The sequence below is a fragment of the Durio zibethinus genome, chromosome 13 (assembly GCF_047325235.1).
Source record: "Durio zibethinus cultivar Kanyao isolate XHJ-2024 chromosome 13, ASM4732523v1, whole genome shotgun sequence".
Classification (NCBI taxonomy): Eukaryota; Viridiplantae; Streptophyta; class Magnoliopsida; order Malvales; family Malvaceae; genus Durio; species Durio zibethinus.
In genome coordinates, this window is record NC_143174.1 from 16,332,636 (window position 1) to 16,358,538 (window position 25,903).

The window sequence follows — 25,903 nt, forward strand, 5'->3', positions numbered from 1 at the left end:
TATTAATAAATTCATTGTTTGTTCAAATGGACATTATAATATTATAATGAATTATGAAAATAATTAATAACTATTAATCTAATTTATAATATTTAATTAATATTTAATTATTTTAATTAAATTTAAAAAATAAATTTGGTTGGTACTATTGTTTGAATAGTTTACTAAATTTATATAATATAATTAATTTAATATTAAACAATTGCTATAAATAATTACTTTTTGTTTATTTATAATTTATAATATATTACTTAATATTTATATAATATTATTATATTATTATAATAATAAAACCATTCTTTTTGTTCATGCAAAATTATTCAAAATAAAAAAATATTGATTTATTAACATTCTAAAAATTAATAAGTAAGAGATTTGAAAAAATAAATTTGTTTACTAAACAAGTTCAAATAGTTATGATTATTTGAACAATTATCTATTTAAAATTGTTATGATTAAAAGATTTAATCTATTTGATTTTTATTAATTAGTTTTAATATAAATCTTTAAAAATCTAATTATCATACCTATTATTAATTTTTGAAATAATAATAAAAAAAACCAATTAGATTTATAAATCATAATTATTATCTATATGGCTTTTTTTATTAATACTTAATTTTAAAATTAAAAATAAAATAAACTGCCCAGCTTTAAAAAATATAATCACTTAGTTATTAATTTCTATTAATAAATATTTTTAATAGACAAATTAAGATTAATATTTAATTTTAAATATTTTAAAATTAATTAATTATTGATCTCTACCATTTAATTATTTTTAATATTAATAATTATTATAAATATTTAAAAAATTAATATAATTATTAATTAGTATAATAATATTTGAATTCATTTACTTATTAATTAATATTTAAATGTTGGTTTAATAAAGAATACAAAATCCTTTCTATTGCCGGAACAATGTGGCTATGTACAAATGTGCTTGAGTAGCTTGTTGGTTCACAAGTTCACTAGTTCATGAGATGGTCCTATAAGGGAAGGCGCACCCCTATTTATACTTAAGCCCCCACGGCCTATGTGGTCACTAAGGAGCCAAGTGTGTGGCTTTTACATACCTTTTAGATGGTTCCAAGGCCCTTAGACTTAACAATTATCTATTTCAAATAGTTATGACCTTTTGTTTTGTCATAAACCAATTGTTTTTGTTCATATAAGTGTATTTGAAATAAAATAGTACTGGTTTATTAATATTCCAAAAATTGATAAGCAAAAGAGTTAAAAAATAAATCTGTTTACCATGTAAGTTCAAATAGTTATGGCTGCTTGAACAATTATTTATTTCAAATAGTTATGATCTTTTGTTTTGTCATAAAACAATTGTTTCTATTTCAACAAAAAATAATACTAATTTATTAATATTCTAAAAATTAATAAGTAGGAGATTTAAAAAATAAATATGTTTATCGAACAAGTTCAAATGTCATGTCCATTTGAACAATTATCTATTTGAAATTGTTAAGACCTTTTATTTTGTCATAAAACAATTTGTTCATGCAAAATTATTCAGAATAAAATAATACTGATCTATTAATATTTTAAAAATTAATAAGAGATTTAAAAACTAAATCTATTTACGAAAATAGTTTAAATAGTTATGACTATTTGAATAATTATCTATTTCAACTCGTTATGATTTTCATTTTGTCATAAAACAATTGTTTCTTTCCATACAAGCTTATTCGAATTAAAATAATACTAATTTAATAATATTTCAAAAATTAATAAGTAAGAGATTTAAAAAAATAAATATGTTTGTCGAACCAGTTTAAATAGTTAAGATTGTTAGAATAGTTATCTATTTCAAATTATTCTAACATTTTGTTTAGTCATAAAACAATTATTTCAGTTCATACAAGCTTATTTAAATAAGATAATACTAATTTATTAATATTTAAAAAATTAATGAGTAAGAGATTAAAAAAATAACTTTGTGTACTGAACAATTTCAAATAGATTTGACTATTTGAACAATTTTCCATTTAAAGTAATTATGACCTTTTATTTTATAATAAAACAATTGTTTCAGTTTATAAAAACTTATACAAAATAAAATAATACTATTTTACTAATATTTCAAAAATTAATAAGCAAGATATTTAGAAACTAAAGCTATTTTTGAACCGGTTCAAATAATTATGACTATTTGAACAAATATCAATCTAAAATAGGTATGATCTTTGTATTCTCATAAAACAATTGTTTATGATCATATAAGCTTATTCAAATAAAAATAATACTAATTTAATAATATTTCAAAAATTAATAAGAGATTTAAAAAATAAATGTGTTTACCGAACCAGTTTAAATAGTTAAGACTATTAGAATATTCATCTATTTCAAATCTTTCTGACCTTTTGTTTAGTCATATAATAATTGTTTCAATTCATACAAGCTTATTTGAAATAAAATAATACTAATTTATTAACATTCAAAAAATTAATAAGCAAGCGATTTGAAAAAATAAATCTATTTACTGAATAAGTTCAAATAGTTATGACTATTTGAATAATTATCTATTTAAAATTGTTATGACCTTTTGTTTTGTCATAAAACAACTGTTTTAGTTCATAAAAGCTTATCCAAAATAAAATAATACTACTTTATTAATATTTCAAAAGCTAATAAGTAAGAGATTTAAAAAATAAATCAGTTTATCAAATCAGTTAAAATGATTATGGCCATTTGAACAACTATATATTTCAAATCATTATTACTTTTTGTTTTGTTTTATAACAATTATTATTATAATAAATATCTATTTCAAATCATTATGACCCTTTATTTTGTCGTAAAATAATTATTTTGTTCGTACAAGTTTATTCGGATTAAAATAATAATAATAATTTAATAATATTTCAAAAATTAATAAGTAAGAGATTTAAAAAATAAATTTGTTTACTGAATTAGTTCAAATGGTTAAGACTATTAGAATAATTATCTATTTCAAATCATTCTAACCTTTTGTTTAGTCTTAAAATAATTGTTTCAGTTCATACATGCCTATTCAGAATAAATTAATACTAATTTATTAACATTCAAAAAATTAATAAGAAAGATATTTAAAAAAAAAAACTTGTTTACCGAACAAGTTCAAATAGTTATTACTATGTGAACAATTGTTTATTTAGAATCGTTATAACCTTTTGATTTGTCATAAAATAATTGTTTCAGTTAATACAAGCTTAGACAAAATAAAATAATACTAATTTATTAATATTTCCTAAATTAATAAGTAAAAAAATAAAAAAATAAATATGTTTATTGAATCAATTAAAATAATTATGGCCATTTGAATGATTATCGATTTCAAATCATTATGACCTTTTGTTTTGTCATAAAACAATTATTTTTTATCATACAACTTTATTCAAAATAAAATAATACTAATTTATTAATATTTCAAAAATTAATAAGTAAGAGATTTAAAAAATAAATATGTTTACCGAACCAGTTCAAATAGTTATGACTATTTAAACAATTATTAGTCTTAAATCATTAAGATCTTTGTTTTGTCATAAAACAATTGTTTTTGATCATGGAATCTTTTTTTGGTTAAAAAATACTAATTTAATAATATTTCAAAAATTAATAAGAGATTTAAAACATAAATGTGTTTATCGAACCAATTTAAATAGTTAAAACTATCGAAATAATTATCTATTTCTAATCATTCTGACCTTTTGTTTAGTCATAAAATATTTGTTTCATATCTTACAAGCTTATTTGGAATAAAATAATCCAAATTTATTAGCTTCAAAAAATTAATAAGCAAAAGATTTTAAAAAATAAATCTGTTTATTGAGCAAGTTAAATAGTTATGACTATTTTAACAATTATTTATTTAAAATCGTTATAACCTTTTGTTTTGACATAAAATAATTGTTTCAATTCATAAAAGCTTGTCCAAAATAAAATAACACTAATTTCTTAATATTTCAAAAATTAATAAGGAAGAGTTTAAAAAAATAAATTTGTTTACCAAATAAATTCAAATAGTTTGACTATTTGAACAATTATCTATTTAAAATCATTATGACCTTTTTTTTTTTATATAAAACAATTGTTTCTATTCATGAAAGCTTATTCAAACTAAAATAATACTAATTTATTAATATTCTAAAAATTAATAAGTAAATGATTTAAAAAATGAATCTGTTTATCGAATCAGCTCAAATAATTATGGCCATTTCAACAATTATCTATTTCAAATTATTATTACTTTTTGTTTGATCATATAACAATTGTTTTTGATCATACAAGCTTAATTTAAATAAAACAATACTAATTTATTAATTTTTCAAAAATTAATAAGTAAGAGATTTAAAAAATAAATCTGTTTGCCAAACCAGTTTAAATAGTTTTGACAATTTAAACAATTGTATACTTGAAATCATTATAACTTTTTGTTCTGTCTTAATAAAATTATTTTTGTTCATACTAGCTTATTCAAAATAAAATGATACTAATCTAATAATATTCCAAAAACTAATAACTAAGAGATTTAAAAAATAATTTTTTTTTGTCGAACCAGTTTAAATAGTTAAAACCATATGACTAATTATCTATTTCAAATCATTATGATCTTTTGTTTTGACATAAAACAATTTTTTCAATCCACACTAGCTTATTTGGAATAAAATAAAATGAATTTGTTAATATTTCAAAAATTAATAAGTAAGAGATTTAAAAAATAATCTTGTTTACCTAACCAGTTCAAATAATTATGATTATTTGAATAGTTTTCTATTTAAAATTGTTATGACCTTTTGTTTTGTCATAAAACAAATGTTTTTATTCATATAAGTTTGTTCAGAATAAAATAATACTAATTTATTAATATTCTAAAAATTAATAAGTAGGAGATTTACAAAATAAATATATTTACCGAACAAGTTCAAATACTCATGTCCATTTGAACAATTATCTATTTGAAATTGCTATGACCTTTTGTTTTATCATAAAACAAATTGTTCATTCAAACAATTATTCAGAATAAAATAATACTGATCTATTAATATTTTGAAAATTAATAAGAGATTTAAAAACTAAATATGTTCATAAAAACATTTCAAATAGTTATGACTATTTGAACAATTATCTATCTTAAATCATTATAATCTTTATTTTGTCATAAAACAATTGTTTCTTTTCGTACAAGCTTATTCAGATTAAAGTAATATTAATTTAATAATATTTCAAAAATTAATAAGTAAGAGATTTAAAAAAATAAATGTGTTTGCCAAACTAATTCAAATAGTTAAGACTATTAAAACAATTATTTATTTCAAATCATTTTGACCTTTTGTTTAGGCATAAAATAATTATTTCAGTTCATACAAGCTTATTTAAAATAAAATAATACTAATTTATTAACATTTGAAAAATTGATGAGCAAGAGATTTAAAAAAATAAATCTGTTTACTGAACAAATTCAAATAGATTTGACTATTTGAACAATTATCTATTTAAAGTTGTTATGATTTTTTGTTTTGTCATAAAACAATTGTTTCAGTTCATAGAAACTTATCCAAAATAAAATAATACTACTTTACTAATATTTCAAAAATTAATAAGCAAGAGATTTAAAAACTACATATGTTTATTGGATTAGTTCAAAAAGTTATGACTATTTGAACAATTTTTATCTCAAATCATTATGATCTTTGTATTATCATAAAACAATTGTTTCTATTCATACAAGCCTATTTGGAGTAAAATATTACTAAACTAATAATATTCTAAAATTAATAAGTGAGAGATTTAAAAAATTAATGTGTTTGTTGAACTAGTTTAAATAGTTAAGACTATTAGAACAAGTATCTATTTCAAACCGTTCTAACTTTTTGTTTAGTCATAAAATAATTGTTTCAGCTCATACATGCTTACTTGAAATAAAATAATACTATTTTATTAATATTCAAAAAACTAATAAACAAGAAATTTTAAAAAATAAATTGTTTCCCGAATGAATTCAAATAATTATGATTATTTGAACAATTATCTATTTAAATCGTTATGACTTTTTGTTTTATAATAAAACAATTGTTTTAATTCATAAAAGCTTATCCAAAATAAAATAATATTAATTTATTAATATTTCAAAAATTGGCAAGTTGGAGATTGAAAAAATAAATCAATTTATCGAATCAGTTCAAATAATTATGGCAATTTGAACAATTATCTATTTCAAATTGTTATGAACATTTGTTTTGTCATAAGACAATTGTTTTTCATCATATAAGCTTATTCGAAATAAAATAATACTAATTTATTAATATTTCAAAAATTAGTGAGTAGGAGATTTAAAAAATAAATCTACTTATCAAACTAGTTTAAATAGTTATGACTATTTGAACAATTATATATTTCAAATCGTAATAATCATTTGTTTTGTCATAAAACAATTATTTGTGTTCATACAAGCTTATTTGAAATAAAATAATACTAATCTAATAATATTATGAAAATTAATAACTAAGAGATTTAAAAAATAAATCTGTTTGCCAAACTAGTTCAATTAGTTAAGGCTATATGAATAATTATCTATTTCAAATCATTATGACCTTTTGTTTTGTCATAAAACAAATGTTTTTGTTCATAAAGTTTGTTCAAAATAAAATAATATTAATTTATTAATTTTTGAAAATTAATAAGAGATTTAAAAAATAAATCTATTTATGAAACTAGTTCAATTAGTTATAATAATTTAACAATTATTTATTTCAAATCGTTATGACCATTTTTTGTCATAAAACAATATTTTTTCTATTGCTACAGTCTTATTTGGAATAAAGTAATGCTAATTTATTAATATTCTAAAAATTAATAAGTAATAGATTTAAAAAATAAATCTTAGCCTGACCAATGCAAATAGTTTTAACTGTTTGAACAATTATCTATTTCAAATCGTTTTGACTTTTTATTTTGTCACAAAATAATTGTTTCTGTTCCTACGTGCTTATTTGGAATAACTTAATTCTAATTTATTAATATTCTACAAATTAATAAGAGATTTAAAAATTGAATCTATTTATCGAATAAATTCAAATAGTTATGACTATTTGAGTGATTACCTATTTCAAATCACTATAGCCTTTTATTTTGTCATAAAATAATTTTTTCTATTCATACAAGCTTATTTCAAATAAAATAATACAAATTTATTAATATTTAGATAATTAATAAGTAAAAGATTTAAAAACCAACTCTATTTATCGAATAAATTCAAATAGTTATGACTATTTGAATAATTATTTATTTCAAATAGTTATGACCCTTTGTTTTATCATGAAATAATTATTTTTGTTCATAGAAGCTTATTTGGATTAAAATAATATTAATTTACTAATATTTTAACAATTAATAAGTTAAAGATTTTAAAAATAAATATGTTTACTGAATAAGTTAAATAATCATAACCATTTGAATAATTATCTATTTCAAATCTTATGACTTTTTGTTTCATTATAAAACAATTGTATCAGTTCATATAGGCTTATTTGAAATAAAATGATACTAATTTATTAATATTCCAAAAGTCAATGAGCAAGATATTTAAAAAATGAATCTATTTACTGAACAAGTTCAAATTATTATGACTATTTGAACAATTTTTTATTTCAAATCATTATGACATTTTGTTTTGTCAGAAAATAATTGTTTCTATTCATACAATCTTACTCCAAATAAAATAATATAAATTTATTAATATTCAAAAAAATAATAAGAAAAAATTTAAAAAATAAATCTATTTTTTAAACATATTCAAATAGTTATGACTATTTGAATAATAATTTATTTTAAATAGTTATGACCTTTTGTTTTGTCATAAATCAATTGTTTTTGTTCATACAAGTGTATTTGAAATAAAATAATACTAGTTTATTAATATTCCAAAAATTAATAAGATTTAAAAAAATAAATCTGTTTACCAAGCAAGTTTAAATAGTTATTATGCCTGTTTGAATAATTATTTATTTCAAAAAGTTATGATCTTATGTTTTGTCGTAAAATAATTGTTTCTATTCATACAAGTTTATTTGGAATAAAATAATACTAATTAATTAATATTCTGAACATTAATAGGTTGGAGATTTAAAAATAAATCTGTTTACCAAACAAGTTCAAATAGTCATGTCCATTTGAACAATTATCTATTTCAAATTGTTATAACCTTTTTTTTTAATAAAATAATTGTTTCTATTCATGCAAAATATTTAGAATAAAATAATACTAATCTATTAATATTTTGAAAATTAATAAGAGATTTAAAAACTAAATTTGTTTACCAAAATAGTTTAAATAGTTTGAGTATGTGAAGAATTATCTATCTCAAATTGTTATGATCTTTATTTCATATAAAACAATTGTTTCTTCTCATAAAAGCTTATACGGATTAAAACAATACTAATTTAATAATATTCCAAAAATTAATAAGAGATTTAAAAAGTAAAAGTGTTTACCGAACTGGTTCAGATAATTAAGACTATTGGAACAATTATCTATTTCAAATCGTTCTGACCTTTTGTTTAGTCTTAAAATAATTATTTTAATTCATAAAAGCTTATTCAGAAAAAATAATACTAATTTATTAACATTAAAAAATTTAATGAGTAAGAGATTTTAAAAAAATCTATTTATCGAACAAGTTTAAATATATTTGACTATTTGAACAATTATTTATTTAAAGTCATTAGACATTTTGTTTTGTCATAAAATAATTGTTTCAGTTTATAAAAACTTATCCGAAATAAAATAATACTACTTTATTAATATTTCAAAAATTAAAAAGCAAGTTATGACTATTTGAACAAATATCAATCTCAAATCATTGTGAATTTTGTTTTCTCATAAAACAATTGTTTCTGATCATACAAGCTTATTTAGATAAAAAATAATACTAATTTTAATAATATTCTGAAAATTAGTAAGAGATTAAAAAATAAATGTATTCGGCAAACCAATTCAAATTGTTAAAACTATTAGAATAATTTTTAATTTCAAATTATTTTGACCTTTTGTTTAGTCAAATAATAATTGTTTCAGTTCATACAAGCTTATTTGGAATAAAATAAAACTAAGTTATTAACATTCAAAAAATTAATAAAAAGAGAAAATAAATTTGTTTACTGAACAAGTTCAAATAGTTATGACGATTTGAACAATTATCAATTTAAAATCATTATGTCCTTTTTTTTGTCATAAACAATTGCTTTAGTTCATAAAAGCTTATCCAAAATAAAATAATACTATTGTATTAATATTTCAAAAGTTAATAAGAGATTTAAAAAATAAATCAATTTATTGTATCAGTTCAAATAATTATGGCCATTTAAACAACTACCTATTTCAAATTGTTATTACCTTTTTTTTTCTCATAAAACAATTGCTTTTCAATGTAGAAGCTTATTTGAAATACAAATAATACTAATTTATTAATGTTTGAAGAATTAATAAGAGATTTAAAAAATAAATTTGTTTGCCGAACCAGTTCAAATAGTTATGACTATTTGAACAATTATCTATATCATATTGTTATAACCTTTTGTTTTATGATAAGACAATTATTTCTATTCATATAAGTTTATTTAGAATAAAATAATACTAATTTAGTAATATTTTAGAAAACTAATCAGTAAGAGATTTAAAATGTTAAATTTGTTAACTAAACCATTTCAAATAGTTTTGACTATTTGAATAATTATCTATTTCAAAATTGTTATAACTTTTTATTTTGACATCAAACAATTGGTCTTGTTCATACTATTTTATTCAAAATAAAATAATACTAATATAATAATTTCCAAAACTTAATAACCAAGAAAATTAAAAAAATAAATCTAATTGCCGAACCAGTTCAAATAGTTATGACTATATGAATGATTATCTATTCCAAATTGTTATGACCTTTTCTTTTGTCGTAAAATAATTGTTTTATTCATACAAGCTTATTTTGATTAAAATAATGCTAATGTAATAATATTTTGAAAATTAATAAGTACAAGATTTAAAAAATAAATTTGTTTATCGAATCAATTCAAATAGTTAAGATTATTAGAACAATTATCTATTTGAAATTGTTTTGACCTTTTGTTTAGTCATAAAACAATTGTTTCAGTTCATATAAGCTTATTTAGAATAAATTAATACTAATTTATTAACATTCAAAAATTAATAAGAAAGAGATTTAAAAAAATAAATCTGTTTATCGAATAAGTTCAAATAGTTATTACTATTTGAACAATTGTCTATTTAAAATCGTTATAACCTTTTGATTTGTCATAAAACAATTGTTTCAATTAATAAAAACTTAGATGGAATTAAATAATGCTAATTTATTAGTACTTACTAAAATAATAAGTAAGAAACTTAAAAACTAAAATCTGTTTACCGAATTAATTAAAATAATTAGAGCCATTTGAACAATTATCTATTTTAAATCATTATGACCTTTTGTTTTGTCATAAAACAATTGTTTTTTTTATCATACAAGCTTATTTGAAATAAAATAATATTAATTTATTAATATTTCAAAAATTAATAAGATATTTAAAACATAAATATGGTTATCAAACCAGTTCAAATAATTATGACTATTTGAACAATTATCAATCTCAAATTGTTAAGATCTTTGTTTTGTCATAAAACAATTGTTTCTGATCATAAAAGCTTATTTGGTTAAAAGTAATACTAATTTAATAATATTCTAAAAATTAATAAGTAAGAGATTTAAAAATAAGTGTGTTTGCCAAGCCAATTCAAATAGTTAAAACTATTAGAATAATTATCTATTTCAAATTGTATAGACCTTTTGTTTAGTCATAAAATATTTGTTTCATATCTTACAAGCTTATTTGGAATAAAATAATCTAAATTTATTAACATTCAAAAAATTAATAAGGAAATGATCTGAAAAAATAAATTTGTTTACCGAACAAGTTTAAATTGTGATGACTATTTGAACAATTGTCTATTTAAAATCATTATGACCTTTTGTTTTGTCATAAAACAATTGTTTGAATTCATACAAGCTTAGTCAAAATAAAATAATACTAATTTATCACTATTCTGAAAATTAATAAGTGATTTAAAAAGTGAATTTGTTTACCAAATTGGTTCAAATAATTATGGCCATTTTCAACAATTATCTATTTCAAATTGTTATTACCTTTTATTTGGTCATATAACAATTGACTTTTATCATATATGTTTATTTGAAATAAAATAATAGTAATTTATTAATCTTTCAAAAATTAATAAGTAAGAGATTTAAATTAATAAATCTATTTACTGAACTAGTTTAAATATTTATGATTATTTGAACAATTGTATACTTCAAATCATTATAGCCTTTTGTTTTGTCATAAAACAATTATTTCTGTTCATACAAGCTTATTCAAAATAAAATAATACTAATATAAAAATATTCCTAAAATTAATAACTAAGAGATTTAAAAAATAAATTTGTTTGCCAAACTAGTTCAAATAGTTAAGACTATATGAACAATTATCCATTTCAAATCATTTTTGTTTTGTCATAAAATTTTTTTTTCAATTCATGCTAGCTTATTCAAAATAAAATAAAATAAATTTATTAATATATAAAAAATTAATATGTAAGAGATTTAAAAAATAATTCTATTTACCTAACCATTTTAAATAATTATGACTATTTGAAAAATTCTCTATTTCAATTTGCTATGATCTTTTGTATTGTCATAAAACAAATGTTTTTATTCATATAAGTTTGTTTAGAATAAAATAATACTAATATATTAATATTTCAAAAATTAATAATAGATTTAAAAAATAAATTTGTTTAACAAACCAGTTCAAAAAGTTATGACTATTTGAGCAATTATTTATTTTAAATTCTTATGATTTTTTGTTCAATTATGAAACAATAATTTCTACTTATAAAAGCTTATTCAAATAAAAATAATACTAATAATTTATTAATATTTTGACAATTAATAAGTAAAAAATTTTAAAAATAAATATGTTTACTGAACAAAATCAAATAGTCATGACTATTTGAATAACTATTATTTCAAATCATTGTGACCATTTGTTTTGTTATAAAAAATTATTTTAGTTCATATTAGCTTATTTGAAATAAAATATTACTAAGTTATTAATATTCTAAAAATTAATAACCAAGAGATTTAAAAAATGAATATGTTTAAAAAATGAAAATGAAAATGAATATGTTTAAATAATTATGACTATTTGTACAATTATCTATTTGAAATCACTATAACCTTTTGTTTTATCACGAAATGATTTTTCTGTTCATTTAAGCTTATTTTGAATAAAATAATATAATTTATTAATATTAAGACAATTAACAGGTAAAAGATTTAAAAAATAAATATGTTTACCAAACAAGTTCAAATCTTTATGACTAATTGAATAATTATTTATTTCAAATTGTTAGGACTTTTTGTTTTGCCATAAAACAATTGTTCCTATTCATACAAACTTATTTGGATTAAAATAATATTAATTTATAAATATTTCAATAAATAATAAGTAAAAGATTTAAAAATAAATATGTTTACTGAACAAGTTCAAATAATCTTGATTATTTGAATATTTATTTATTTCAAATCATTATGACCTTTTGTTTTGTAATAAAACAATTGTTTCAGTTCATATAAGCTTATTTGAAACAAAATAATACTAATTTATTAATATTTTGAAAATTAATGAGTAAGAGAAGTAAAAAATTAATCTATTTACCAAACATGTTTAAATAGTTATGACTATTTGAACAATTATCTATTTTAAAACATTATGACCTTTTGTTTTGTCATAAAACAATTGGTTCTGTTCAAGCAAGCTTATTTCAAATAAAATAATATAAATTTATTAATATTCCAAAAATTAATAAGTAAAATTTTAAAAAATAAATATGTTTTCTGAACATGTTCAAATAGTTATGACTATTTGAACAATTATCTATTTTAAATCATTGTGATCTTTTGTTTTGTCATAAACCATTTATTTCTATTAATAAAAGCTTATTCAGAATAAAATAATACTAATTTATTAAAATTCCAAAAATTAATAAGTAAAAGATTGAAAAAAATAAATTTGTTTACTGACTGAGTTCAAATAGTTATGACTCTTTGAACAATTATTTATTTCAAATCGTTATGATCTTTTGTTTTGTCATAAAACAATTGTTTCTATTCATATAATTTTATTTGAAATAAAATAATGCTAATTTATTAATATTCTAAAAATTAATAAATTAAAGATTTAAAAAATAAATATGTTCACCAAACAAGTTCAAATAGTCATGTCCATTTGAGCTATTTTCTATTTTAAATAGTTATAACATTTAGTTTTGTTGAAAAAAATTATTTCTATTTATAAAAAATTATTCAAAATAAAATAATACTAATTTATGAATATTTCAAAAATTAATAAGAAATCTGAAACTAAATCTATTTATCAAACCAGTTCAAATAATTATAACTATTTCAACAATTATCTATCTCAAATCATTATGATCTTTGTTTAGTCATAAAAAAATTGTTTCTGTTGATACAAGGTTATTCGAAGTAAAATATAGCTAAATTAATAGTATAAAAAAATTAATAAACAAGAAATTAAAAAAATAAATCTATTTACCAAACAAGTTCAAATAGTTACAACTATTTGAATAATTATCTATTTATAAGAAGTATAACCTTTTGTTTTATCATAAAATGATTGTTTTAGTTCATAAAAGCTTATCCAAAATAAAATAATATTACTTTATTAATATTCAAAAATTGAAAAGTTAAAGATTTAAAAAATAAGTTAGTTTATCGAATCACTTCAAATAATTTAGCCATTTAAACAATTTTCTACTCCAAATTGTTACAAACTTTTGTTTTATCATAAAACAATTGTTTTTCATCATACAAGCCTATTTAGAATAAAATAATACTAATTTATTAATATTTCAAAAATTAATAAGTAAGAGATTTAAAAAATAAATCAATTTACCAAACCAGTTTTTGTTTGAACAATTATCTATTTCAAATCATTATGATATTTTGTTCTATTTTAAAATAATTATTTCAGTTCATATAAGCTTATTTGGAATAAAATAATACTAATTTAATAATATTCAAAAAATTGATAACTAAGAGATTTAAAAAATAAATTTGTTTATCGAAGCAATTCAAATCTATTTACCAAACTAGTTTAAATATATAACTATTTGAACAATTATAAACTTCAAATGTTATAATTTTTTGTTCCTTCATAAAACAATTATTTTTTTTCATATAAGCTTATTCAAAATAAAATAGTACTAATATAATAATATTCTAAAAATTAATAACTAAGAGAATTAAAAAATAAATTTATTTGTCGAACCAGTTCAAATATTTAAAACTATATGAATTGTTATCTATTTCAAATCATTATGACCTTTGTTTTGTCATAAAATAAGTTTTTTTGAATTCATACTAGTTTATTTGGAATAAAATAAAATGAATTTATTAATATTTTAAAATTTAATAAGTAAGAGATTTAAAAAATAACTCCATTTACCTAACCAGTTGAAATAATTATGACTATTTGAATAATTATTTATTTCAAATCGTTATAATCTTTTGTTTTGTCATAAAACAAATGTTTTTGTTCATATAAGTTTGTTTGGAATAAAATAAAACTAATCTATTAATATTTTAAAAATTAATAAGAGATTTAAAAAATAAATCTATTTATCAAATGTTCAAATAATTATGACTATTTGAGCAATTATTTATTTCAAATCATTATGACTTGTTGTTTTGTTATAAAACAATTGTTGTTGTTCATACAAGCTTCATAGGATTAAAATAACACTAATTTATTAATATTTCAATAGTTAATAAGTAAAAAAATTAAAAAATAAATATGTTTACTGAACTAGATTAAATAGTCATGACTATTTGAATAATTATGTATTTCAAATCGTTATGACCTTTTGTTTTGTCATAAAAAAATTATTTTAGTTCATATAAGCTTATTCAAAATAGAATAATACTAAGTTATTAATATCACAAAAATTAATAAGTAAGAGATTTAAAAAATAAATATGTTTGTCGAATAAGTTTAAATAATTATGACTATTTCAATAATTATCTTTTTGAAATTGCTACAACCTTTTGTTTTATCATAAAATGATTTTTTTTGTTCATACAAGTTTTTTTGAATAAAATAATACAAATTTGTTAACATAAAGACAATTAATAAGTAAAACATTTCAAAAATAAATCTGTTTACTAAACAAGTTCAAGTCTTATGACTATTTGAACAATTATTTATTTAAAATTCTTATGACTTTTTGTTTTGTAATAAAACAATTATTTCTGTTCATACAAGTTTATTCAAATTACAATAATATTAATTTATTAATATTTTGATAATTAATAAGTAAAAGATTTAAGAAATAAATATACTTTTTTAACAAGTTCAAATAGTCTTGACTATTTGAATAATTATCTATTTTAAATCGTTGTGACATTTTGTTTTGTAATAAAACTATTGTTTTAGTTCATATAAGTTTATTTGAAATAAAATAATACTAATTTATTAATATTCCCAAAATTAATGAGTAAAAAAATTAAAAAAAGAATTTCTTTACCGAACATGTTCAAATAGTTATGGCTATCTGAGCAATTATCTATTTGAAAATATTATGACATTTTGTTTTATCATAAAATAATTAGTTCTATTCATACAAGCTTATTTAAAATAAAATAATATAAATTTATTAATATTTGAAAATTAATAAGTAAAAACTTAAAAAATAAATAAGTTTTTAGAACATGTTTAAATAGTTATGACTATTAGAACAATTATCTATTTTGAAATTATTATTGTAGACACCCCAATTTGTCTGAGGCTCTATTTAATTTGATTTTTGTTAATTTTAAAAAATATATATAAATGAAAAAATAGAAAAAAAAATGGTGGTCGAATTGGTGTAAAATTGGGTCAAAGAGTTAAAGAAGGATTGGAAGAGATTGGGTGGGATTAAAGTCAAAGGAAATTAGACTTCTTTTCTGATTTAGGGTTCTCGAATCAGAACCCTATAAATAAGTACACATAAAGGTAGAAAAAACACAAAAAAATTAGAGAGAGAGACTGAAAAAAATGGAAAAAATGATTAATCGGCAGGAAATTTTGGTTCAACACCTCAATACTGCATTCTTTTCTTCTTATTCATTCGAGCAAAATTACAACTCTTCCATCTATGCATCAGCTTGTTTAGCTAGAGATAGCGTTGTTTATAAGAGAACTAATGTATTTAGAGATGATGTGGTGATAGTAGCAGCATCTAGGACTGCCTTTTGCAAATCAAAGCGAAGCAGTTTCAAGGATACTTATCCCGATGATTTGCTTGCTCCTATTTTAAAGGCATTGATAGAGAAAAACAATTTGAATCCAAGTGAAGCTAGGGATATTGTTGTGGGAACAGTCTTGGCACCGGGGTCTTAACGAGTGAGTGAATGTAAGATGGTTGCATTCTATGCTAGTTTCCCTGAAACTATGCCCATTAGAACTGTGAACAAGCAATGCTCATCTGGGCTTCAGGTAGTTGCTAATGTGGCCACTACAATAAAGGTAGGGTTTTATGACATTGGGATTAGGGCTAGGTTAGAATCAATGACCATTAATCCAATGGCTCGAAAAGGATCAGTTAACCCTAGGGTCAAGCAAATGGAGCAAGCTCAGAATTGTCTTCTTCCTATGAGTGTTACATCAGAGAATGTTGCTCATCATTTTGGTGTGACAAGGCAGGAACAAGATTGGGCTACAGTTGAATCTCACAGGAAAACAGCTATTGCTACAGCTTCTGATAAATTTAAAGATGAAATAATCCCTGTGGCTACCAAGATTGTTGATCCAAAGACTGGTGATGAGAAACCTGTCATAATCTCTATTGACTATGGAATCCAACCCAACATTTTATTGTCAGATTTGGCAAAATTGAAGCCTGTGTTCAAGAAAGATGGGAGCACTACTACTAAAATTCTAGTCAAGTGACTGACGGTGCTGGGGCTACTCTGCTCATGAAAAGAAGTGTTGCCATGTGCAAAGGGCTACCAATTCTCAGTGTATTCAATCTTTGCCTCTGAGCCAAGTCCCTGAGACGCTTTCATTGTCTGAAGCCAAACTGAGTTGCACCGAATTTCCAGCCGACCCATTTCATTTTTTGGTTATAGAATCCTGTTCTAGTTTGTAGACCCAAACATATTCTTTTAAGGGACCCTTTGTCAAGCTTAGGAACTCCTTAAGAGGATAGATTCCTTAGGAGACAAATCACACCTAGTAAAAAAGATTGGTGGCGACTCCATCTATTTTGTTAAGTCTAGCTATAAATTTATGGATCTATATGTTATGACAGTTTGGCGACTCCGTTGGGGATGCTAGAAATTCAAGCCATAATTTTTGAATTTATCCTATCCTTTGGTCTGATGGTTTTAAATTGTGATGATTTGTGTTATTTGTTTACTAACATTTTTTTTGTCTTGTATTTTATTTTTGGGGCAGGAAAACTATATGTTTCTTCACACACACTATCACATGCATTTGCATTACATGAGCTTTATTCCTGGGCTCCGTTCCTCTTAGGAGGGAGTAAAGTACCTACACTCTTGTGAGATGATAATCTCCGTAATGGCTAGTGAAATACTCCCACTCAAATTGAATCATTTTCGTTAGTAGCCTATGATGGGTGAGGATTGGAATGCCTTACTAGTCTATGATGGACTATGATGTAAGGAACAATTTGAGAACCTTTAATGGTCAAAGTCACCTAACCCTACATATAATCAACATTAAAAGGACCAGCCTTAAGATAAAACCCTTCTTACTCATTGATAGATGTATCCCAAAGTTAGGACATAAAAAGGAACAATTTGTGATCTAACTATTTTGTGCATTTGCATTACCATATCATCCATCATTTTCATTATCATATGTAACATTCTATATCTACATCAATTTTTCATCCATGAAAATGTACATTTCATGTATCAATATATCACACATAAAGCATATCATTTTTTAACATAATTATGGTACTCAAGGTGTAAAGATAGCTCCACCAAGCAAGAACTTCACTCACCAATATAATATAAGGGTTCGAGCTAGACAGATAGAATAAGAAAATTCTAACTATCTCCAAAGGATAGAGAAAGCCTAAGCAAAGCTTAAAGGGGAGTTGAATGGGATTTTGGAGGCTTTAAACAAGTTAAACAAGGGGAAAGGTATAGAAGAAAGTAATAGCCAATAAGACCATCCATCACAAAAGGTGGATGACCCATTGTACCTTCTGGTTTTGAGTTGCATCAAGCCCAATCCACACAAGGTCCACTACCATAGTAGTTCACTTATCTTGTAGGGTACACATACCCTAGAATACCATCAGCTTCAAACTCTGGTAATATTAGAGTTATGTAAATCTTGTCTTTACAGAAAAAATAGTAGAACCAGTTCAAGTCCCTAATTTGAACGATCCAAAGGAGATTGAAAAGTTAAAATCAAAAGGGGGTGAGTCACTGAGAGACTCGAAAACTAACCAGAAGATTAGTATGCTGAAAGAGAGGTTACGAGCAGTGAAAGGAGTTGATTTTTATGGTTCTGTGCATGCTGCTAGGCTCTGTTTAGTCCCATATGTGGTTATTCCTCTAAAATTCAAGATTTCATAGTTTGAAAAGTATGATGGTACAAAGTGTCCTGAGACCCACTTACTATGTACTATAGAAAAATGGCAGCCTATGCTAATAATGAAAAATTATTAATGCATGTGTTCCAAAATAGCCTCACAGGCTCTACTGTTAGGTGGTATGTCCAGTTGGATAGGACCCGCATTCACTCTTGGAGTGATATGGCTTATGACTTCATTAGTCAGTATCGACATATCATAAACTTAACCCCTGATCACCTGTCTTTGCAGAACATGAAAAAAAAGGCAAATGAATCATTTAAAGAATATGCCCAGAGGTGATGGGATGTAGCTTCTCAGGTGTAGCCTTTTCTGACTGATAAAGAGGCCATAATATTGTTTGTTAGTACTTTGAAGTCTCTTTATTATGAAAAAATGATAGGGAATGCAACAAAGAACTTTGCTAATATGGTGATCTCAAGCAAAATCATTGAGAACGCCATTAAAAATGGCAAGTTGAAAGGGGGAGAAACCAAGAAGGCATCAGAGAAAAGAGAGACCAAAACTCAAGTTGTAACAGATAGTTTAAGGGATATAAACCCTATCCACAAGGTTACTCTCCATACTATCCTACTGTGAACAATACTCATCCTACCCATACCAACCCATACCACAACCATCTTACCCATTAACATACTAGCCTGTTTTCAGCCCTCAGGCTCCCAGTAAGTGGTTCACGAAAGTAATGAATTACCTGAGAAAAGCTCGTATTTGATCCAATCCCTATGACTTATATGGAGTTATATCGAGAGCTCTATAACAACCACTTGATTTCTCTCAATCATGTGGAGTCATTTAAGCCACTTTATCCTAAGTGATATGATCTTACAGCCTACTATGACTATGACTATGGAATTGCTGGTCATTCCACTGAAAATTGTACTGCTTTAAAACATAAGGTGCAACAGTTAATCAAGGAAGAGTAACAACACCTAATGTTAGTGGCAATCCATTGCTTAACCATAATGTCAATGCTTTGAGTGAGAATTAAGAACACGTTGATCCAAAAGGGCCTGGAAAGCTGTAATGAATTAGAGGGCAAGATGTCGATAAAGATCCTTCACCTGATTGCACAGGAGTATAATTTTGAGAAGGATGTTAAGGCTAGTTAAAAGTTGTTTATCATTTTAGGATTTTTTTAGAGTAATGTTAGGATTTCTTTTATGCAATAGGATTTCATTTGTTATCATTTTAATAAAAGGCAAGGATAATGCATTTCATTACATTTTCTTTTTCATTCAACAATGGTTTCATACTTTGTTACCTTTCATACCTTTCATTCCCATTCTCAAATTTCAAATGATGAATGTTTAGACAATGATAACAATGATTTTAGGATTTAATTTTGAGAACTCAATCACATTAATATGAGGAGATTATTTGAGCTAAAAAAGCTAGCTACTAATAGATGTGAAATAGGTATGTCATGAAGATGTACAGTCTGTTATAAAGATCCATGAGCTTGTTTTTATTCAATAGATGATCTTTAAGGAAAGCATTCACATTTGAGATGAAAAATGGCCATATTTCTTTTACCATTCAAAAAATCATTCATTGCTACCCTTTTGAGTATATTGTGATTTTTTTTTCTAAAGAACCCTGACCAAGGATCACCCTCCACACTGAGAGGTTTTTTTTTTTTTGAAAAAAAAAAAAAGAGGTAAAAAATCGTAAAAGGTCTCAAAGAGACAAAGAAAAGTAAAATGAAAGAAAAAGAGAAAAGAAAAATGCCACAAACAAGTTGGGGCAAAGTAATGAGAATCCTTTTGTGAGGAATGAGATGGAAAAAGGGAAAAAAATGAAATAAAGTGGAAAGGGGCAAAATGCCAAGTTGTTTCAAATGATAAGAAATGATCATTTGGTTTTAAACCCTTTAAACACATGTTTTGAGCCTATTTTATCCATTTCTTTCATGACCCCTCACCATGGCCTACATTACAACCTTTAAAAGTCTATTTGGATCAAATGTGAGTGCTCGAATTGAATGATCATATGTTGGGTGAAGGCATGCTCATGATGGAATGACAGAATCATGCTGTGTTGCTATATAGATTGACGTGGAAGAGATATCAATAATGGGTGAAAGAATGAAAGAAAGAAAAAAAATGGAAAAAAATGGAAAAAAATGAAAAATGAAAAAATAGAAAAGATGAAAAGGAAAGAAAATGAAGACTCAAATTGAAAACCCGAAAGGGCAATTTGTGTGGAAAAATCTTTGAGTTGAGAGTTAGACGCATGGATGGAAGGTCAAAGACATCTAAAATTCCCTCAAAGCTAGAACAAAGTTTGATAAGCTCAAGATGATTTTGACAATCAATGGAATAAGTTTTTAAAAAAGAATCCTGGATTAATGTTCATAATTGTCTCAATATTCATTATTTGGATATACCATTCATCCCAATGACATGTATCCAACTTGTTTCTTTCCCCATTTGTTTTTGTACCAAACTCGTTCCTCATTGATTACCTTTCTCTCAAATCATCCTATGTTCTCTTATTGTTGCATCCCTAGAATAAATCGAGAAAATGTATGAGTGCATTATATTTGTCATGATTTGAAATGATGATGAATGAATGACAATGTGCATAAAAAAGTCTTGCATTCCTTTGAAGAGAAATTCAAAATAATAAGAGAAAAAAAAAGAGATGGTAGAAACCTAAAAAAGGATGATTTGAGAAGGCACATGGTATGGTCAAATGATGAGTATAGGGATGAATTGGATGACATAGCTTGTCAATGGTGATCAAGTGATGAACATAATGTGAATCAAAAGATCGAATTCATTCTAAAATGGCTAGTGTTGAGAAACCTGTGAATTGTGGTGAAAATAGTGTGGGTTAATAGATGAAATTTATGTTGATATTGTTAGTAATGAGGAGCCTCTTTTTTTGTGAGTTGTGATTAAATAATATGGGGCAATGGACGAAACTTGTTCTAGAATTGTTAGTACTGAGAAGCCTTCAAATGGTGATCAAGTGATGAAAATAATGATGATCAGTTGATAAAACTTATTCCAAAGTGTTGAGAAGCTAAACAAGGAGAAAACGTGAGATAGTGGAGACTTGAGGATCATATTACCACATTTTGATTAGAATTTCATGACTTTGATATCCGCATTACATGCATGGCATTAGCATTATTTTTTGGAAAATGTTTGAGACTTTGGTTTGGATATGCATTTGGATTATGCAGTAACCATTTAAATCATGGTTAAGAATATGGCATTGTGAGAATCTGGATTGTTGCATTTGCATCATTGAGAAAACATTTGCGTTATTGATCATGACATTTATTGTATGCATAATTTTGAGTCACTGGGAATCTTTTGATGAGAATTTTTGAACTTAAATGAAAATCTTTGAGGTGTGAAACCCAAAATTTGTCGAATGTGAATCTTCAAACTCAAATGAGAATCTTTAAGGTGTGAAACCCAAAATTTATCGAATGTGAATCTTTGAACTTAAATAAGAATCTTTGAGTTTCAAATAAGGATCTTTGAGGTGTGAAACCCTAATATTTGTCGGATGTGAACCTTTGAACTACAATGAAAAGTTTTGAACTTTTGGATGTGAATCTTGAAAGTTCAAACTTTTTGGATCCCAAATGTGAACCTTTGAACTTGAATAAGAAACTTTGAACTTTTGGATGAGAATCTCCAAAATTCAAATGAGAATATTCAAATGTTGGATGTGAGTCTTGCAATTTGCAAATGCAAATCTTGAGATCTTGCAAATTTGAATTCATGTGAAACTAAATTTTTGAGAATCAAAATTCAGTGAATTCTTGTAAAGTTGAAAGGTTCTTGCGAATCTAAACCTTTGACTTTCAAACTCAAATTGTAAATCTTTGAGTTTTTCATTACAAATTTCATCAAATTTGATCTATGACTCCGCTGGACATGATTGTTAAGAAGCAATTTATTTTTCAAAGTTATGGTGTCTCTGTTTAGAAGAGCAATTTATTTTCCAAAGTTGTGGTTGCCTTTATTTAGAGGAGCATTTTATTTTTCTTAAAGTTGTAATTACCTCTGTTTAGAGGAGTAATTTTTTTCCAAAGTTGTGGTTGCCTCATTTAGAGGAGCATTTTATTTTCCAAAGTTGTGGTTGCCTCTATTTAGAGGAGCATTTTATTTTTCATAAAGTTATGGTTACCTCTATTTAGAGGAGCATTTTATTTTTCAAAGTTGTGGTTGCCTTTGTTTAGAGGAGCATTTTATTTTTCCTAAAGTTGTGGTTGCCTCTGTTTAGGGGAGCATTTTATTTTTCAAAGTTGTGGTACCTCTGTTTAGAGAAGCAATTTATTTTTCAAAAGTTGTGGTGCTTCTATTTAGAAGAGCATTTATTTTCCAAAGTTGTAGTGCCTCTATTTAGAGGAGTAATTTATCTTTTCAAAGTCATGGTGCCTCTATTTAGAGGAGTAATTTATTTTTCCAAAGTTACGGTGCCTCTGTTTGGAGGAGCAATTTATTTTTTCAAAGTTGTGGTGCCTCTGTTTAAAGGAGCATTGTTTACTTTTTCCAAAAAAAAAAAAAGAAAAAAAAATGAATGTGTTGGGATGATCATGTGTAGGGTGTCTACGTCTTTGCACAATTCGCGTTACATAGGAAATGCGTAAAAAGGGACAGCTGTGGACACCCCAATTTGTCCGAGGCTCTACTTAATTTGATTTTTGTTAATTTAAAAAATATATATAAATGAAAAAATAAAAAAAAATGGTGGTTGAATTGGTGTAAAATTGGGTCGAAAAAATTTGAAAAAGATTGGAAGAGGTTGGGTGGGATTAAAATCAAAGAAAATTAAACTTCTTTTCTGATTTAGGGTTCTCGAATCAGAACCCTATAAATAGGTACACATAGAGGTAAAAAAGACATAAAAAATTAGGGAGAGAGACTGAAAATAATGGAGAAAATGATCAATCACCAGAAAATTTTGCTCCAACACCTCAGTACTGCACTCTCTTTTTCTTATTCGTTCGAGCAAAATTACAACTCTTCCATCTCTGCATCGATTTGTTTAACTGGAGATAGTGCTGCTTATCAAGAACTAATGTATTTGGAGATGATGTGGTGACAGTAGCAGTATATAGGACTGCCTTTTGCAAATCAAAGTGAGGCAGTTTCATGGATACTTATCCCGATGATTTGCTTGCTCTTGTTTTAAAGGCATTGATAGAGAAAACCAATTTGAATCCAAGTGAAGTTGGGGATATTGTTGTGGGAAGGGTCTTGGCACCGGGGTCTCAACGAGCAAGTGAATGTAGGATGGCTGTATTCTATGCTAGCTTCCCTGAAATTGTGCCCATTAGAACTGTGAACAGGTAATGCTCATCTGGGCTTTAGGTAGTTGCTGATGTGGCTGCTACGATAAAGGCAGGGTTTTATGACATTGGGATTGGGGCTAGGTTGGAATCAATGACTACTAATCCAATGGCTCGAAAAGGATCAGTTAACCCTACGGTCAAGCAAATGGAGCAAGCTCAAAATTGTCTCCATCCAATGGATGTTACATCAGAGAATGTTACTCATCGTTTTGGTGTGACAAGGCAGGAGCAAGATCAGGCTGCAGTTAAATCCCACAAGAAAGCAGCTATTGCTACAGCTTCTGGTAAATTTAAAGATGAAATAATCCCTGTGACCACCAAGATTGTGGATCCAAAGACTGGTGATGAGAAACTTGTCACAATTTCTATTGATGATGGAATTTGACCCAACATTTCATTGTCGGATCTGGCAAAATTGAAGCCTATGTTCAAGAAAGATGGGAGCACTACTGTCAAAAATTCTAGTCAAGTGACTGACGGTGCTGGGGCTGCTCTGCTCATGAAAAGAAGTGTTCCCATGCGCAAAGGGCTACCAATTCTTAGTGTATTCAGTCTTTGCCTTTGAGCCAAGTTGCTGAGCCGCTTTCATTGTCTGAAGCCAAATCGAGCCAAGCCAAATTTCCAGCCGATCCATTTCATTTTTTGGTATTTTTGGTATTATTTATTTATTTTTTATGTGTTTGTTTTTTAGTATTTTTGCATGATTAAATTTAGAAAAAGAATAAAAAAATAAATTTGTTTTTAGAATAAGTATTAATTATCTAATGATGGAATTTATAGAAATTTCAAATGGTAAATTTTTATAAAATTCTTAAGTGAGAAATTTTGTCTAAATTTGTCCCAAGTGGTGGAATAATTTAGATAAATTTTCAATAATAATAATTAATATTTATTTTTAATCCAAAAAACTTAAAAAATAAAAAATAAAAATTTGGGTTCAAAATATTTGATAATTATCTAAGGATGAGATTCTTAAAAATTTCAAATGGTAAGTTTTCTAAGAAATCTCTAGGTGAGAAATTTCTTTAAATTTGTCCCAAATTGTGGAATAATTTAAATGAAATCTCAATAAAAATAATTGTCATATTATTTTCTTTCCAAAAAAAAGATATTTCTAAATTGACCCAAAACGGTGGAAAATTTAGAAATCCAATAAAAAAGAGAGAATTTTTAAATAAGCCCAAATGGTGGAATAATTAGATATATTTTCAACAAAAAAAAATAATAATTAAATATTTTTTAGACGATGGAGCCTCTTCAAGGAAACAAATGGGATCCTTAAATACTCTTGAGGTGAGAAAATATTTTTAGGAATTCTACCAGATTGATGGAAGAATCTTATAAATTATTTCCAATATTTAACATAAAAATTTAAAACCACTAGACTCAAAACCATAAGATAAATTTGAAATAATATGGTACCATCTTTTGGATGGGCATGTGAGGGTGCTATAATCTTCCCCACATGTAACCAAACTCCCGAACCCTGTTCTAGTTTGTAGACTCGAACCTATTCTTTTAAGGGACCCTTCGTCAAGCTTAGGAACAATTTAAGAGGATAGATTCCTTAGGTGACCAATCACATCTGGTAAAAAAGATTGGTGGCGACTCCATCTATTTTGTTAAGTCTAGCTATAAATTTATGAATCTATATGTTATGACAGTTATGACTTTTTGTTTTGTCATAAAGCAATTATTCCTATTCATAAAAGCTTATTTGGAATAAAATAATACTAATTTATTAAAATTTTAAAAATTAATAAGTAAAAGATTTAAAAAATAAATCGATTTGCCAAGCGAGTTCAAATAGTTATGACTATTTAAATAATTATTTATTTCAA

General features: G+C 24.3%; 2 pseudogenes; both read left to right on the forward strand.

Moving 5' to 3' along the window:
* The first annotated feature begins 15,981 nt into the window (after positions 1 to 15,981).
* LOC111289133 (3-ketoacyl-CoA thiolase 2, peroxisomal pseudogene) lies at positions 15,982 to 17,225 on the forward strand (annotated as a pseudogene).
* A 6,345-nt stretch (positions 17,226 to 23,570) lies between these two features.
* LOC111289135 (3-ketoacyl-CoA thiolase 2, peroxisomal pseudogene) lies at positions 23,571 to 24,673 on the forward strand (annotated as a pseudogene).
* Positions 24,674 to 25,903: the final 1,230 nt, after the last annotated feature.